At 40.4% G+C, this 17,910-nt stretch overlaps 1 protein-coding gene across 1 annotated transcript in view; it reads left to right on the top strand.

Moving 5' to 3' along the window:
• The first annotated feature begins 8,345 nt into the window (after positions 1-8,345).
• Positions 8,346-17,910, top strand: part of LOC112215656 (tyrosine-protein kinase Yes) — a 52,217-nt gene continuing 42,652 nt past the window's right edge. Inside the window, exon 1 of the mRNA XM_024374865.2 lies at positions 8,346-8,720. The gene's annotated coding sequence lies outside the window, so the exon portion shown is untranslated. The remainder of the gene's footprint in view (positions 8,721-17,910) is intronic.

The following is a 17,910-nucleotide window of genomic DNA, read 5'->3' as shown; positions in this document are numbered from 1 at the left end:
AATGATCATGTTGTATGCAGTTTTTCCGATATTATAGATAGGGGTTGAATGGAATTTTATAACGGGACATAGGAATCAGTGGAAATGATCATGGAGTAGCAACATACCTTGTTTTATATCCAATCCCAAATTAACCCCTGAAATGACAAATATATAAACTTAAAAATATATATATAAATTGTCGTTTGTCAACCTGTTAAACTACTTTTCCATTGTCACATGTATTTTCAAGTGTCTTTGACAGTTGACCATCATTCATGAATGACCATTTCCTGTAAGTCTATTTCACGCGCGTGTCTGGATCATGTGTGGAATCTTTGGTGAATTATTCAGACGCCCAGCTCAGACGTCATGTGACGAACATTTCCCCAAACTCATGTACTTTTTTGTCTTTTTCAATGGGGAGATGATACGAAAAATTGCCCAGAAAAACGCTCCTTATATAAAGTGGTCGCTCCATGTGCTGAGCGAGCACTGCATCCAAGTGGTGATATGGAGTAAGTGCATCAGGATGAGAATGGAAGATCATGAACCATCCAATTTTGCAAACAGGATCAAATACTGACGATATAGACGACTATACATTTTCAGTTAGATCATATTCATGACTATTGCAGACACGTTGCCCTATGAATTCAATGTGTTAACAATTAAGTATAAGTATTCATAATAATTCCATGTACATAGACTATTTTGAACCACAGGAAGGGAACAGAAATATAGCTAAATATTTTCCCAGAAGGAACTTCACTTGTGGCAAGTCAGATAAGATATATATTAAAGCAACATTTACACATGACAGATTCAAATGATATAGGAGTCATGTACAAGAATAACATAAGTCACAAACAAATCTATCACAAGCTAATACTATGGATAAAGTTCATGATTACATGGCGACTGTAAACCTACCATAGCCATGACTACTGAGAATACCTTTTTTATCAAAAAGATATCAATCGCCGAAATATTGTCCCATTTTGGGCCCGGGGGAATCTATTAACAAGAACACAATCAATAACCAACCCATCATCATTTCCAAAGTGCAGGATGTGATGTCTGTCAGGAAGATTGATAAGGTTATTTATATCCCATAATTTCTGAGTCATGCCATAAAGTGTTTACACAGAGTGCTTCAGCTACTTCCTGTCATAATATGTGGCCACTCTGAAACCAACCCTTTCCCAGTTTGTTGACAAAGGTTTACTGTAAGTCGCTCTGGATAAGAGATCCTGCTAAATGACCAAAATGTAAATGTGAAAATTTGTTCGGAATATCCACCAAATCGTTAAGTGAAGCTAATGACCATTAGAGCCATTCCCAGCTGAAAGGGCTAATTGAGGCTGCAGCTGGCTGTTGCAACCACATAAGCTTTTACTGCAATTAAGAACAAGACCTGACCACAATCTAGAAAACTTTGGATAAAACATTTGGATGATGTCAGCTTCAGATGAGTTTGATGACATTTTCTCTCTTTTGTTTACAGCAAACACAGTGTTGTGTTTTTACAATGGCATACCCCTCACAAAAATATATCCTCTTTCCAGGCTTTATTTGATGTGTACCCGACTCATAGAGTTTCACAGAGTGACTCAGATTTACTCAGGCCTTCTGATAGGATCCGAGTTTATACAGCCCTTCATAACATCCATACCTCATACAAACTCCTTCTGTCCTTTGTGTGTAGTGTAATATTGGCTACAGAACTCATCATTGGCCCTTCACAATAACCCCCACTAGATCACCATGTCCACTGTTTGACCGAATGGGTACACAAACATTCTATCTGCTCAATCTCAATCTGTTAATGACTTTACGACACACATCCAGGATTAGGATCAATTAAACCAGGCCATAGGGCATCTCTTATCATATTGAGTGAGCTGTCAGGGGTAACTGAAAAAGCACTTTGGACTCACCTGTAATAAGAACCACTTTCTGTTGACAATACTAATGACACATTTATATAGGTACAACCTTTTATTTGGCAGTGGGCAAATATCTATCTCACTATAGGGTTTGTTTGTGTGTGTGTGTGTGTGTGTGTGTGTGTGTGTGTGTGTGTGTGTGTGTGTGTGTGTGTGTGTGTGTGTGTGTGTGTGTGTGTAATTTATGCATGCATTTCTTACAGCAGTGGGCTTTAATTAGATTTTGATTAAGAAATGTTTCAAATAAAGCTTCAAAACATTTTCCACAGATGGACTATAGCGGTTTGATTGGCATTAAATGAAATATATTTCAATGAAAATAGGTATCAAAACAGGACACTCACCAATGACAAAACATTTACATTAAAGTCAAAGCAAAAACATAAACGAGGAATACATTCGAAAGCAACATTTAAATGAATTGTTCATTGCCATATGTTATGACAAACCCAGACTTGTTGAAAGCCCCTCAAATATCTGACATTGTGACATCAAATAATATACTTTACAGAAATGTTACCCCACCACTATTAACAGTAATGGCCCTCTAATGGTGCGTCTCATAAAGCGGAACATCCCACTTACAGTTAATTTCATAATTCATTTTAGTCATTTAGCAGATGGTCGAGAGAGCAGTTAACAGTTAGGCTAATGGTTATTAGGGTCGACAGACCGGAAATACAGACATGACATGCAAAACATTTAAAGAGTTGGTCAACATTTTTTTAAATGTTATTATTATTTAGGCTTTGGTTTAGGTTTACTTGAACATATTGGTACATATGCAGACACATTCATAAAATGGATATGATCAGCCTAACTATATGGACAGTGAATCATCAATAAATTATTACTCATAAACAACAAATTAGCATACCACCAAATCAATAAATATGCATATCAATGTCTTTAGTGAGTGTCTTTAGAGAGTGCCATTTGTATAGCTCAAGGGGTTCTTGCCAAGAAAGATGTCTGATTGTCTTGTAGTGTGGCTTGTTGCAATAGAGTGTTGCCTTGGAATCCTCAGATCATACTGCCTCTGTGTAGGGGTTAGGAACTCGTGCAGTGGATTGGTGGTCATGCCGGGGCACTTTAAAAGTCTCGACTGTGGCTTCATCTCATCTGCTCTCCAAAGATGGGAGCGAGTTGTAGCAATGATGCAACAGCATCGTCTCTGAATGCCCTCTAAGTCCTCAGAGAGACACTTTGGAAGGCCGGCCCACACTGGCGAGTCATACTCCATGATTTGTCCAACGAAGGTCAGGTATGCCTGCAAGTAGGACTTCAGTAGGGAGGCCGGCTCGTCTTGCCAGCTCGTCTTGCTACACTTAGTTCCTATGTTTAACCTTTTTTTAGGATATGACTGACGTGCTCTTCCATGGACAAGCCAGCTGACACCAAGCAGGTGCACGGTCTCCACACGCTCAAATGGGTGGCCATTTACAGCAACCGCTGGTGGAGAGGCCTTGTCAGTAGCCCTAAAGCTGATAACCGTATCCTTGGTTTTCTTTTTCGTTCACATACAGTACAGGCAGTTGGTTTTTACCCACTCAGCCACTACATTGACGGCTGCTTGTGTTTGGCCTGGTAGCTTGCCAGGAAGCAACTCTGTGGGTGTGAAGTCATTAGCATACAGGACAGGTTGGGCGCTGCTTGGGGGGATGGAGTTTAGTGTGTTCATGCATAGCACAAACGATGGGGGGGGGGAGCACTCCACCTTGGGGAACCACAGCTGGACTGGCTGTGAGTTAGAAAGGCATGTTCTCGATCTCACTGTCTGCTTGCTGTTGATAGTGAGTGGGACACCCCATGCTCTGCTAGAGTGAGGAGGAGCTGGCCATGGTCTATGGTGTCAAATGCTCTGAAAAAGTCTATAAAGGTTACATGAACATCCTGCTTTGGCACTTAGTTTGAGGCGTTGTGCCACTCCTGTAGGAGCTGAATGAGAGCACTGTTGACCTGTTCTTCACAAAGTCATGTTGCGAAGACTTGATGACACGAGCTGTCTCCTTCTCCAGTATGTCATGTAGCAACCCCTCAAAGATTTTTCCCATGAGGAGAGAGATTTGCCTGTACTCTTGGGGGAAGGTGGGGTTGCTCTTCTTAGGCACAGCACAGATTATATAGCATTTCCATTGAGAGGGGAAGTTCAGAAATTGACAATATGGCACAGTACTGGTGCAAGCTCCTCATGGCAGGTTTTCAGGAACCAGGGAGGAATCTCTTCGGGGTCTGCAGACTTCTGCCCATTCAGACGCTTCAGCAGTGTTAATTTCGTCAACAAAAAGAGTGACTAAAATATTTGTCTAACACCTATTTTTCTGTGGCAATTGAAGAGATTTTAACTGACAAATAAGACCCAGAAGAAACTATAACTAAACGACTCTCTTACCTGCCCATAACTAACCAGTCACAACCAGCCTCCTAGTTAGCTACCCTTCACCTAGTTAAGAAATACAAACTTCTTTACGAAATTAAAAACAATAGCAGCATTGTTTATTAGTGAAAACATAAAGCATACCGCGGGCTGTTCTAAAACTAGGCTACTTGCAAACGGGACTGTTAACCATTTGTTTAGGCTGTACATTTTTCAGTCATGATCCCTCATTACCTAGCTATAGCCAACCTGGGGCATGTTCAGCAGGAAGCAACATTTTGGTACGTTCTGATAGAAATATACTATATAGAACAAACATGCCTCACTGACATGTTGAATAAGCAATAATGCCAGCTCTGTTCATGAAATTTCTATCTGCAGCGTTTGAGAACGTTTTGCAACTGAACGTGGCTCTGGTGACATTATCAGTAGCCTACATGCAAACATTTGATGGCACAGAAAGAAAGTAAAAGTGATAGCAAACTATTTATTGACTAAATTCCTCTTGGCACTACACAAAAGCTGGCTGGGTAAATAACTTATTTTGACTTATTGTAGGTTCAGTGACTTGGGCAATTGGACCAGGACTTGAGAACTGGGACATGGACTACAGTCATAGGGACTCTTAACTTGACTTGTGACTTGACCATTGGTGACTCGGATTTGATCACAGGGAACTTGGGACTCAATTCAGACTCAAGGTCTTGTGACTTAATTAAGTCACTGGGCGAAACAGTCATTAGTACCTATTCAAAGTCATTAGTAACCATTCTACTATTGGACATCAATGTGGCTGTGGCGTCTGTTGAACGTTGATAACAATGGCAATGACGTGACCGAGTGACGGAGGTCCAATCCATACTACTTTGCGGTACCAGCTGGTGATTGTGCTACTCCATCTCTCTCTCTCTCACTCTCTCCGTGCGTGTGTGTGTGTTGGTTTTGTATGTTGTGCATCTATGTAGGCTGAATTAGGAATTTACATGGCCAGATAATTCATATATAAACTACCAGTCAAAAGTTTAAACACACCTATTCATTCTAGGGTTTTTCTTTACTTTTTACTATTTTCTACATTGTAGAATAATAGTGAAGACATCAAAACTATGAAATAACCCATATGGAATCATGTAGTAACCAAAATAAGTTTTAAACAAATCAAAATATATTTTATATTTTATATTCTTCAAAGTAGTCCCTTTTCCTTGCATTTATGCTAAATATATAGCGATAGGACAAGGCTATGTATGTTTGTGCACATGGAAGTCAGTGATTTATGTTGACTATAGATTAATGATGCAAAACTGTTCTCGTCCTTTTGACAATAACTAGACTAAATCATTATTGAAATTACAAAAATGTGACTTCATTATATTTGAATCAAAATTACTAAGACTAAACCTAAAAAAAAGAGTGCCAAAATTAACACTTCGCTTCAAACATTTTTTGATCTGGCCAATGCTGTGACTGGGGGGGACAGAGGTTTGCCAGCGTGTTGTCAATAGCCTCAATGTTACGGTCTGTTGATACAGAGGTAAAGTGAGCATTGAGAATAACACATTCCCTCTGAGTATCCTTTTTGTTGAGGACTGAAGCGTTTATATTTATTAAGGGGATAATTATATAGGGTTATATTCCTATAATAAGTGTAACAATTATTACAATGAACCATTGTTACATTGTACTTACAGTGTAGGGCACAGTTGAAGTCGGAAGCTTACATACACTTAGGTTGGAGTCATTAAAACTCATTTTACAACCACTCCACAAATTTCTTGTTAACAAACTATAGTTTTGGCACGTCGGTTAGGACATCTAGTGCATGACACAAGTAATTTTTCCAACAATTGTTTACAGACAGATTATTTCACTTATAACTCACTGTATCACAATTCCAGTGGGTCAGAAGTTTACATACACTAAGTTGATTGTGCCTATATACAGCTTGGAAAATTCCAGTAAACGTTGTCAGGGCTTTAGAAACTTCTGATAGGCTAATAGACATAATTGGAGTCAATTGGAGGCGTACCTGTGGATGTATTTCAAGGCTTACCTTCAAACTCAGTGACTCTTTGCTTGACATCATGGGAAAATCAAAAGAAATCAGCCAATACCTCAGAAAAAAACTGTAGACCTCCACAAGTCTGGTTCATCCTTGGGAGCAATTTCCAAACGCCTGAAGGTACCACGTTCATCTGTACAAACAATAGTATGCAAGTATAAACACCATGGGACCACGCAGCCGTCATATCACTCAGGAAGGAGGCACGTTCTGTCTCCTAGAGATGAGTGCAAATCAATCCTAGAACAACAGCAAAGGACCTTGTGAAGATGCTGGAGGAAACAGGTACAAAAGTATCTATATTCACAGTATAAACGAGTCTATATTAACATAACCTGAAAGGCCGCTCAGCAAGGAAGAAGCCGCCATAAAATAGCCAGACTATGGTTTGCAACTGCACATGGGGACAAAGATCGTACTTTTTGGAGAAATGTCCTCTGGTCTGATGAAACGAAAATAGAACTGTTTGGCCATAATGACCACCGTTATGTTTGGAGGAAAAAGGGGGAGGCTTGCAAGCCAAAGAACACCATCCCAACCGTGAAGCACGGGGCTGGCAGATTCATGTTGTGGGGGTGCTTTGCTGCAGGAGGGACTGGTGCACCTCACAAAATAGATGGCATCATGTGACAGGAAAATGATGTGGATATATTGAAGCAACACCTCAAGACATCAGTCAGGAAGTTAAAGCTTGGTCACAAATGGGTTTTCAAAATGGACAATGATCCTAAGCATATTTCCAAAGTAGTGGCAAAATGGCTTAAGGACAACAAAGTCAAGGTATTGGAGTGGCCATCACAAAGCCCTGACCTCAAACCTATAGAACATTTTTGGGCAGAACTGAAAAAGTGTGTGCGAGAAAGGAGGCTGAGAAACCTGACTCAGTTACACCAGCTGTCAGGAGGAATGGGACAAAATTCACCCAACTTATTGTGGGAAGCTTGTGGAAGGCCCGAAACGTTTGACCCAAGTTAAACAATTTAAAGGCAATGCTAGCAAATACTAATTGAGTGTATGTAAACTTCTGACCCACTGGGAATGTGATGAAAGAAATAAAAGCTGAAATAAATCACTCTCTCTACTATTATTCTGACATTTCACATTCTTAAAATAAAGTGGTGACCTGACTGACCTAAGACAGGGAATTTTTTACTAGGATTAAATGTCAGGAATTGTGAAAAACTGAGTTTAAATGTATTTGGCTTCCGACTTCAACTGTATGTAGGGTTACTTAGGGTTTATGGGGCGGCAGGGTAGCCTAGTGGTTAGAGCATTCGACTAGTAACCAAAAGGTTGCAAATTCATATCCCCGAGCTGACAAGGTACAAATCTGTCGTTCTACCCCTGAACAGGCACCCACTGTTCCTAGGCTGTCATTGAAAATAAGAATTTGTTCTTAACTAACTTGCCTAGTTAAATGAAGGTAAAATGCTCTAAGTTCATTGTAGCAATGATTCATTACAATACCAGTTACACTGTATTTAAAGTGTTGCCAAAGTCTGCTACTTTTGTAGTCCCGTTGTTCACATGGATTTAAAAATAAAATAATGTATTAGGCCTAAATGGCTCAACAGGAGCAGACAGGGAGAATCAATGGGGGGCCCGGTGGATTTTGAGAAGATTGGTCCTTGGTCCTTGTAGCAAAATATGCAACTAACCTCTTCCCCACTCAAACAGTAGAAAAGGGCAGTTCAAACAAGGGATAATCCGATATTAGGCTACTACCAGTAGGTGGGGATATAGCACCAGTTTTGGAGAGATATAATTGGATTCATCTTTCATAAACAAATCACATGAAACCACACACACGGTACACAGACGCATTTCTGGTTCAAACAATGACTTCTCCCTTTCAATATATATATATTTTTTTTTATCGGGGGGTGATCATCCTGTGATGATCATCCTACCATCTCGACACCGGTCTGTAGGGTTGGTATCTCCAGCTACGGCGTCATTCCCTGGAGTCAGGTCGGCCATGTTGTAGTGGGGGTGGATGCGGGCTGGCGTAAGTTTAGAGGTAGGAAGTGTATCTACAGGAACTGGGTTACTTTTGACGACTTCTTTTGTCATCATGCCGCTGGACAGATTTCGCTGGGGTTTTATGCATTGAATTTCTGTCTGTGTCAGCCCCTTTTAATAATTTATTTTCTTCAACATTCGTCTTGCTTTGATTTAAATTCCTTGTTTTTTTTTCATTCACCGAGCACAAAAACGATTGAGAAAGGCTGATTTGTTTCAGGGAGTCGGGATGGGGGCGACTGTGATTTCCATGTTGGAATACTAGCTGATTTTGCGTCGAATAAATTGGAAATACAAACACAGGTGGCACAAGAGCGTGGATTTCTAAAAGGTAAGATTGTTTATCATGATAAAAAATAAAAACAAGTTGACGATCCAATAGTCATGATAGGCCTTTACCAGCCCTCTATGGCCGATTTTTCAGGGCATTGTCTGCACATAATTTTTCTGACCCCTACGAATAGCGGTCAATAGCCTATTATTAAAGTTACATGACAATCTTAGTGTGATAAGTTCCAATTCGTTTTCGGAGATACGCTTCACAGGCCTAAGTGTAGTTCACAATAAGGCTATCTCTGGTCTGAGCCTGTAATTTAAGTTGTATTTGTAGGCAATGGCTTGAGTTTCCGTAAAGCCTGCACCCCTTTCTCAAACCCCGACAATCGTTTCTCGATGGCAATCACTGTTAGTCCAGACGACAGTGTCCGATATTTCGAGACGACTGCTCAAATACCGAACACATGGAACAGTTAGCTGAAGAAGCAACAATGTAGCATTGTCTGGACTCTTAACACCGCATGGCCATGTTAAAATGTAACACATCCTAGTCTTGATTGTCCTGAAGATTGCTAATAGGTAATTAAGTTAAAGCAACCTTACGGAATGTGATTGGTAAATTGAAGATGTGCATCTGCAGGCTACACGTAGTCCATTCCTACACGATTTCCAGTAATGAGAGTGAAGAAATGAATTACCTCAAATTCAATTTCGGCATAGGCCTACACTAGTCATGCCAGAATCCAAATACGGAGGTTCAGTTGGTAGAAGGGAATAGAGTACTACCTCTTAAAAGAATAACAACTCCACACCACCCTATGTTAAACATATCGGAGGCATATGCTTGAGCTTGTAAAACGTCCAAATACACCAACAGATGTTTGGAGCGATGTCAGTTCAATGGAGAGAACTACTGACTGACTATCGTTGCAGGGATAAAATACTATGTTTGAAAGGTCCAAGGCCTTTAAGCATTGTTATGTCTACTGTCGTCCTCAGGATTCAGACCAACCTAGACATTACCAAAGCCCCAAATGTGACCCCATAGGCTAGAACCTATTCATGAAGACACCGATGCACCCTCTTGGAGGAACCAACATCAGCTTAACGTCCACTAGCATTCACTGTGTGTTGCTCTGTGATATTGGTTGCATTTAATGTTATAGTACAGAAATGACCCGGTATATAGGTTACCTAAGGCACAACATGGTAACCGCACAGTAATAACAAATGCCTTACAAGAGATTTACAACCAAACTAATTGAGAAGCCACTGTGATAGAAGGACGAGAACATCAGTCACATACAGTAGGTCATGACTTGAGAGACATGGGTCTGATTCTCTAGAGACTGTCACTGTCAGTGAGAATGAGGACATTTCACATCCACGCCAGTGCCTTACAGCGAGAACGTCAGCTGGATCTGGGACAGAAGTATTGAAGAGTTGTGAATAGCATGTGAATAACACCGAGTGGGCTTGCCTTCTATGAGCTTTTAGTAAACTGTTCCAGCTGGGAGATGGGAGAGCTGGGCCGTATGTATATTAGACACCAATGAAAGAAATTTGACTGAAATAGGGACGGACTACCTGAACTTCAATAAGCTACTGTATTTTTCAGTTGCTACGTTTTACTCTATTGAATATGACCCTGAACCCTTGGCGATGCCAGGCCAATGGTAGTGTCTGTCTGTCGTAGCTACATATAACATAGAGATAATTGTTGTGTGGAACCAAGGATATTGGGGGAACTTCTCTTTACATCAGGGAGCTTATTGCTGAAGGAAGTAGTGTAGGATGTAGCTTAATCTTACCATCTCTACTTCAATACCATGCAGTCAGTAAGTGACGTCAAGCTACAGTTGTGTACATTGGTGTGACTGAACACAAGCTGTGTTCGAATACTCATACTAACCATACTATTTGTGACACAAATTGAGCATGTGGTATGCTTATTAGACATAGTATGGATATAGTTAGTATGCCAAAAGTTCCCGGATGTTGTACTACATTCGTCAAAATACAAGCAATGGGACACTATTTCACGTTTTCGGATTTGAAGAAAATGGCGGAGAAATATGCAGCCGCATTCCGACGAGAGTGGATACAAATTTGTTGACAAATGTTAAGAAAAGGTTGAGCAATGTAATAAAGTAATGACTTTTCAAATAAATTACTTTACACATTAGGTTGGTTGACAATTTGTTAGCTACGCTGTCCTTATGAACAGCATAGCATATCATTACAGCAATATGTACCCGGGTGTGTTAGCTACCTCCTGTAACTTTAGTTGGCTACTAATACATCAAACTTGCCAGTATATTTACTTTATTCTATTTAACTACCCAAAGTTTATTGACTTGATTAGTCACATCATTCATAGCTTAGTAAGTGGTTTAGACGTTCAGGTGTGTTTGTAAATTCGCTCTGGCTATCTAGTCTGATTTCAGAGCACTCTCATCTGGCTGTGGCAGAGCGCAGAATAACTGATGAATTTACGAATGCTCAACACCCATTAAATATGACCTGTGTCAGTAAACGTCAGCAAAAAAAGCATAATTAAATTGTTGCCAGCAGCACAGTTCGAGTAACCAATGCTCTGGATAACATAAAAACAGCCTAACCAGCTCTACTAGGGCAAGTAAAATGGTCAGTGAGGTGTTCTCACATTTGTGTCTGGAAGTAGCTAGCCAGTTAGCTTGGGGGCTTGACTGCGGTTGTGAGGTCAGAACGCTCTGACAAAACCACTGTGCGTTCAGAGAGCGGAAAGCTCTGAATTTACGAACAGACAATCTGACAACTACCTGAATTTACGAATGCCCAGAGCACACTCTGGCACTCCAGATTGAGTTTATGAACACACCCGAAGTCGAGCTAGTAATTTGTTTTGCTAGCGAGAGGTTGCATAGCAACAGCATCAACTTCCGGTAGACAGAGTACGCTCAACTGAAAGGATACCGTTTGTTTACAATATACTAAAATAAATTAATAGTATATAGTATATACTCATTAACTATGTAGTATACAGTATGTTAGTATGGGTATTCGAACACAGCTACAGTGTTAGGGTTAGTAATGGTGGTGATGTCACTGAAGTCACCACAGCACACATTGGCAGTCAGCGCAAATCCTGAGAAGTAGGTGTTGATAGTTTAAATAGTCTTTCTCTGGCTGTTACTGTAAAAAAAAAAAACAGAAGGTGTGTGGTCACCTGCTCCTAAAATAGTTCCTACACACTCAAGATTGACTACTGTATTGGCAGACGCAGCCAGGTATTCTGTGATGCTGGCAGCCTGGCACAGCTCCAAAGGTGGAGAGATGTTCTAATTCTAATAGTAGGCTACGTGGTTTTTGAACATCATAACACACACTATACTGCATCCTTAATAATCATGGCAACATGTATACTACCTCTTCATTTCAAATTCATGTTTGACCTTGTCTTGCATGCCATGTAAGAGACTACATTAACGCTGAATTCTGTAATTATGCTGATAGAATAAGTCACCAATGTAAAGTGATGTTCCAACTTCCTTACTTTTAAAATATTTATTGTTTGATATTGTAAGACTGCAGTTTCCAATGGCCAGTTTAAGCCTTGGCATTGGAGGAATGCGGAGGAAGACGCAGCATCTGTTGGAGATTTAAAGCATGGTAAGCTCTAAGGACCCTCCCTGTCTACAGCCATGGCGTCAGCTGCTAACAGCTGTCGGTCCAGAAGGAGGGGCTACTCCCATACCCCTGGTTGCCGTGGAAACTTCCCCCATCACGCTCCTTCTTCATTCATTCAAACATAAGAGATGGTTCTCCTTGCGTTACAGTGGGCGCGTTTCCGTTGACCCAGGTTTATTTGATAAAAGCATTGTCGCCATATAAATCACGCAAGGAGAACCATCTCTAAATGATGATTGCCGAATACTTTTGAAGGTAAACGGGACACGTGATGTAATCACTTAACTATAAGCTACACTCCACATTTTATTCTGAATGCCCACTAGTAGCAAAATAAAATGAAACAAAAAAACATGTATATTTGCAGGACAAGGATTGTCCTGACTGAAGAGTGTCTGAATAAGTTTTACCATCCAATTATTTCTGATCTACAGGAGTGCAAGTTTCACCATTGCACGGACTGTGGCAATACGTTGGCACTTGAGAATTATTTGAATATCGCAAATAATAGTCATTTATTGCATTCTATAGGTGCATGCTTTCGCAGGCTACCTGAGACATGATCGGTGGGATAGCTTACATACAGTCGGCAATTTATTAATGTGAAATTTGCCTAAATGGGTAATGAAAACACTTCAACCACTACATTTTTATTCAACACTGTTTTTTTTGTGTGACATCCAGCTGTTTTTATCGACATGACAGTTTAATGGAAACGCACCCTAGCAGGCAATTGGGGCATCTATTTTCTAAGCATTCTAAATGGCAACAAGAAATCCCTGGACAAGTTAATAGAAACAAAGCTATTGTGTCAATTAGGGCTGTTACGGTGACCGTGCGCTCACGAGTCATGGCGCTAGTCAAATTTCACGTGACCGCTTAGTCAGGGTAATTAGGCTTCCCCATGTGTTGATGCTGCGGATGGTCATTAGTAGCCTACCAAACATGCTAACTGCCTGGTACTCAGTACTCTATTGTCCCTCTAATCACACTGACATCCTAGGCCTACTATATTATGAACTTTCCTAATATTAAGAACATTGCTTTGCTTTACAGCAGGAGTATAGCTTACCTGGCAGGCATGAAAATGAACCATGGGAAATGTGTCCTCCATTCTCTATTTAAGTGCATAGATGACATGTATTTTTTTTATAATGCCCTTGTTCTGAGGCAGGTGCATGATAATGGTCCACTCTAAATCAAAACTGATACACATATTATTTAGTATATGTAAATACAACATTAAATTAACTTCTCTAGTGTAGGGGGCAGCATTTGGAATTTTGGATGAAAAGCATGCCCAAATTAAACTGCCATCTACTTAGGCCCAGAAGATAGGATATGCATATAATTAGTAGATTTGGATAGAAAACACTCTAAAGTTTCCAAAACTGTTAAAATAATGTCAGAGTATAAAGAACTGATTTGGCAGGTGAAAACCTGAGAAAAATCCATTCAGGAAGTAGGATTTCTTTTTTTGGTAGTTTTCTATTCAATGCCATTACAGTATCTATTGACTTAGGACTCAAATTGCAGTTCCTATGGCTTCCACTAGATGTCAACAGTCTTTAGAAATTGTTCCAGGCTTGTATTCTGAAAAATGAGGGAGTAAGAGCAGTCTGAATGAGTGGACCCTGCCGTGTCACAGAGCTTTTTCATGCGCACGACCGAGAGAGTGCCTTTCTTGTTTACCTTTTATATTGACAACGTTATTGTCCGGTTGAAATATTATCGATTATTTAGGCTAAAAACAACCTGAGGATTGAATATAAACATCGTTTGACATGTTTCTATAAACTTTACGGATATCATTTGGATTTTTTTGTCTGCCTGTTGTGACTGCGTTTGAGCCTGCGTAATACTGAAGAAAACGTGCGAACAAAACGGAGGTTTTCGGATATAAAGAGAGACTTTATCGAACAAAAGGAACATTTATTGAATAAATGAATGTCTTCTGAGTGCAAACATATGAAGATCATCAAAGGTAGGTGATTAATTGTATCTCTATTTCTGACTTGACTCTTCTCCTTGGCTGTTTACTGTTTGTAATGATTGGTCTGCTGGGCTATGTTCTCAAATAATTGTAAGCTATGCTTCCGCCGTAAAGCATTTTTGAAATCTGACACTGTGGTTGGATTCACAAGAAGTTAATCTTTAAACCTATTTAAAGTAGTTGTCTTTTCTGAATTTTTCTAAAGAGTATTTCTGTATTTGAATTTGGCGCTCTGCAATCTCACTGGATGTTGGTCAGGTACCCTAGAGAGGTTAAGAATAGTCTGATGGGTGACAATATTAGCCTATCACTTGTGAATGATGTATTATTACTTATTAATGATGCCCAGCTTGTGCATTCAGGCAAGAAACAGCGCATACCTTATTTTGTCGCCATTTTCAAATCATAGTTGCACACCTTGTATCCTAGCCCATAGGCCTACAGTGCCTTCGGAAATTATTCAGACCCGTTGACTTTTCCAAATTTTGTTATATTACAGCCTTATTCTAAAATGGATTAAATAACTAAAAATATCCTCAGCAAATCTACACAAAATACCCCATAATGACAAAGTGAAAACGGGTTTTTATACATATAAAACACAAATACCTTATTTATATACAGTGCCAGTCAAAAGTTTGGACACCTACTCATTCAAGGGTTTTTCTTTATTTAAAAAATGTTCTACATTGTAGAATAATAGTGAAGATATCATAACTAGGAAATAACACACATGGAATCATGTAGTAACCAAAAAAGTATTAAACAAATGTAAAGTACATTTTTATTTTAGATTCTTCAAAGTAGCCACCCTTTGCCTTGATGACAGCATTGCACACTCTTGGCATTATCTCAACCAGCTTCACCTGGAATGCTTTTCCAACAGTCTTGAAGGAGTTCCCACATATGCTGAACACTTGTTGGCTGCTTATCCTTCACGCTGCGGTCCAACTCATCCCAAACCATCTCAATTGGGTTGAGGTCGGTTGATTGTGAAGGCCAGGTCATCTGAGGCAGCACTCCATCACACTCCTTCTTAGTCAAATAGCCCTTACACAGCCTGGAGGTGTGTTGGGTCATTGTCCTGTTGAAAAATAAATTATAGTGGGACTAAACGCAAACCAGATGGGATAGGGTATCGCTGCATAATGCTGTGGTAGCCATGCTGGTTAAGTGTGCCTTGAATTCTAAATAAATCACCTACACTGTCACCAGCAAAACACCATCACACCTCCTCCATGCTTCAAGGTGGGAAACACACAAGCGGAGATCATCCATTCACCTACTCTGCGTCTCACAAAGACACAGCGGTTGGAACCAAAAATCTAAGGACAGATTTCCACCAGTCTAATGTCCATTGCTCGTGTTTCTTGGCCCAAGCAAGTCTCTTCTTCTTATTGGTGTCCTTTAGTAGTGGTTTCTTTACAGCAATTCGACCATGAAGGCCTGATTGGGGCGACAGGCAGCCTAGTGTTTAGAGCGTTGGGCCAGTAACCGAAAGGTTGCAAGATCAAATCCCTGAGCTGACAAGGTAAACATCTGTTGTTCTGCCCCTGAACAAGGCAGTTAACTGGTAACTCTAATTAACTTATCTACTGCCGCAGAGGTAGCTGGTTGAGTGAATGCCAAGAGTGTGTAAAGCTGTCATCAAGGCAAAGGGTGGCTACGTGGACAAATATAACACTTTTTTTGGTTACTACATGATTCCATATGCGTTATTTCATAGTTTTGATGTCTTCACAATTATTCTACAATGTAGAAAATATTAAAAATAAAGAAAAAGACTGGAATGAGTAGGTGTGTCCAAACATTTAACTGGAACTGTAAGTATTCAGACCCTTTGCTATGAGACTCGAAATTGAGTTCAGGTGCATGCTGTTTCCATGGATCCTTGATGTTTCTACAACTTGATTAGATCAACCTGTGGTAAATTCAATTGATTGGACATGATTTTCAAAGGCACACATCTGTCTATATAAGGTCCCACAGTTAACAGTGCATGTCAGAGCAAAAACCAAGCCATGCGGTTGAAGGAATTGCCCGTAGAGGTCCGAGACAGGATTGTGCCAAGGCACAGATCTGGGGAAGGGTACCAAAACATTTCTGCAGCATTGAAGGTCCCCAAGAACACAGTGGCCTCCATCATTCTTAAATAGAAGAAGTTTGGAACCACCAAGACTCTTCCTAGAGCTAGACGCTCAGCCAAACTGAGCAGTCAGGAGAGAAGGGCCTTGGTCAGGGAGGTGACCAAGAACCCGGTAGTCACTCTGACAGAGCTCCAGAGTTCCTCTGTGGAGATGGTTGTCTTTCTGGAAGGTTCTCCCATCTCTGCAGCACTCCACCAATTAGGCCTTTATGGTAAAGTGGCCAGATGGAAGCCATTCCTCAGTAAAAGGCACATGACAGCCCACTTGGAGTTTGCCAAAAGACACCTACAGACAAGGTTCTCTGGTCTGATGAAACCAAGATTTAACTCTTTGGCCTTAATGCCAAGCGTCACATCTGGAGAAAACCTTGCACTATCCCTACAGTGAAGTATGGTGGTGGCAGCATCATGCTGTGGGGATGTTTTTCAGGGGCAGGTACTGGGAGACTAGTCAGGATTGAGGCAAAGATGAACGGAGTAGTACAGAGAGATCCTTGATGAAAACCTGCTCCAGAGCGCTCAGGACCTCAGACTGGGGCGAATGTTCCCCTTCCAACAGCACAACGACCCTAAACACACAGCCAAGACGACGCAGGAGTGGCTTCGGGACAAGTCTCTGAATGTCCTTGAGTGGCCTAGCCAGAGCCTTGATTTGAACCTAATTGAACATCTCTGGAGAGAACTGAAAATAGCTGTGCAGCAACACTCCCCATCCAACCTGACAGCGCTTGGGAGGATCTACAGGGAAGAATGGGAGAAACTCACCAAATACAGGTGCGACAAGCTTATAGCGTCATACCCAAGAAGATTTGGCTGTAATTGCTGCCAAAGAAAGGTGCTTCAACAATGTACTGAGTAAAGGGTCTGAAAAAAAAATGCAAACATTTCTAAACTTGTTTTTGCTTTGTCATTATGGGGTAATGTGTGTAGATTGAGGGAAGAAATAATGTAATACATTTTAGAATAAGGTTGTAACCTAACAAGATGTGGAAAAAGTCAAGGGGTCTGAATCCAACGTCACAGTATGTTCGCCAATTAACTTAAAATTAAGCACATTAACCTGCTTTATAACCGGCGCAGAGCCTAACTGGCATACATTGCTGCACGTGAGTTTCATGTTTGGGAAAGATGATTTTCCCGCTAGTTGATTGCATTTTGGAACATTCGCGCTTATAGCCTACTGCCATGTGCTCATTGCTGCGCTTATAATGTGAAAAAATTGCCTAACATTTTATCAACATTTTTAAGCTAAATGATCAGCCTCATTTCTTTTAAATTGTTTTTTTGATGCTGGGTGGTTGTATTAATTTGGGATCTATTGCATCCCACAACTGTAGCAGAGTATGTTTTCGAATATTTATTTCTCACACAGGAGGACAAGTTAACCAAAAGAATAGGTCAACGTATGTACTATGGTGGATAGTAGATTGACATAGG

The sequence above is a fragment of the Oncorhynchus tshawytscha genome, linkage group LG16, assembly GCF_018296145.1.
Source record: "Oncorhynchus tshawytscha isolate Ot180627B linkage group LG16, Otsh_v2.0, whole genome shotgun sequence".
Taxonomy (NCBI): domain Eukaryota; kingdom Metazoa; phylum Chordata; class Actinopteri; order Salmoniformes; family Salmonidae; genus Oncorhynchus; species Oncorhynchus tshawytscha.
This window is presented reverse-complemented; position numbering and strand designations above follow the sequence as displayed.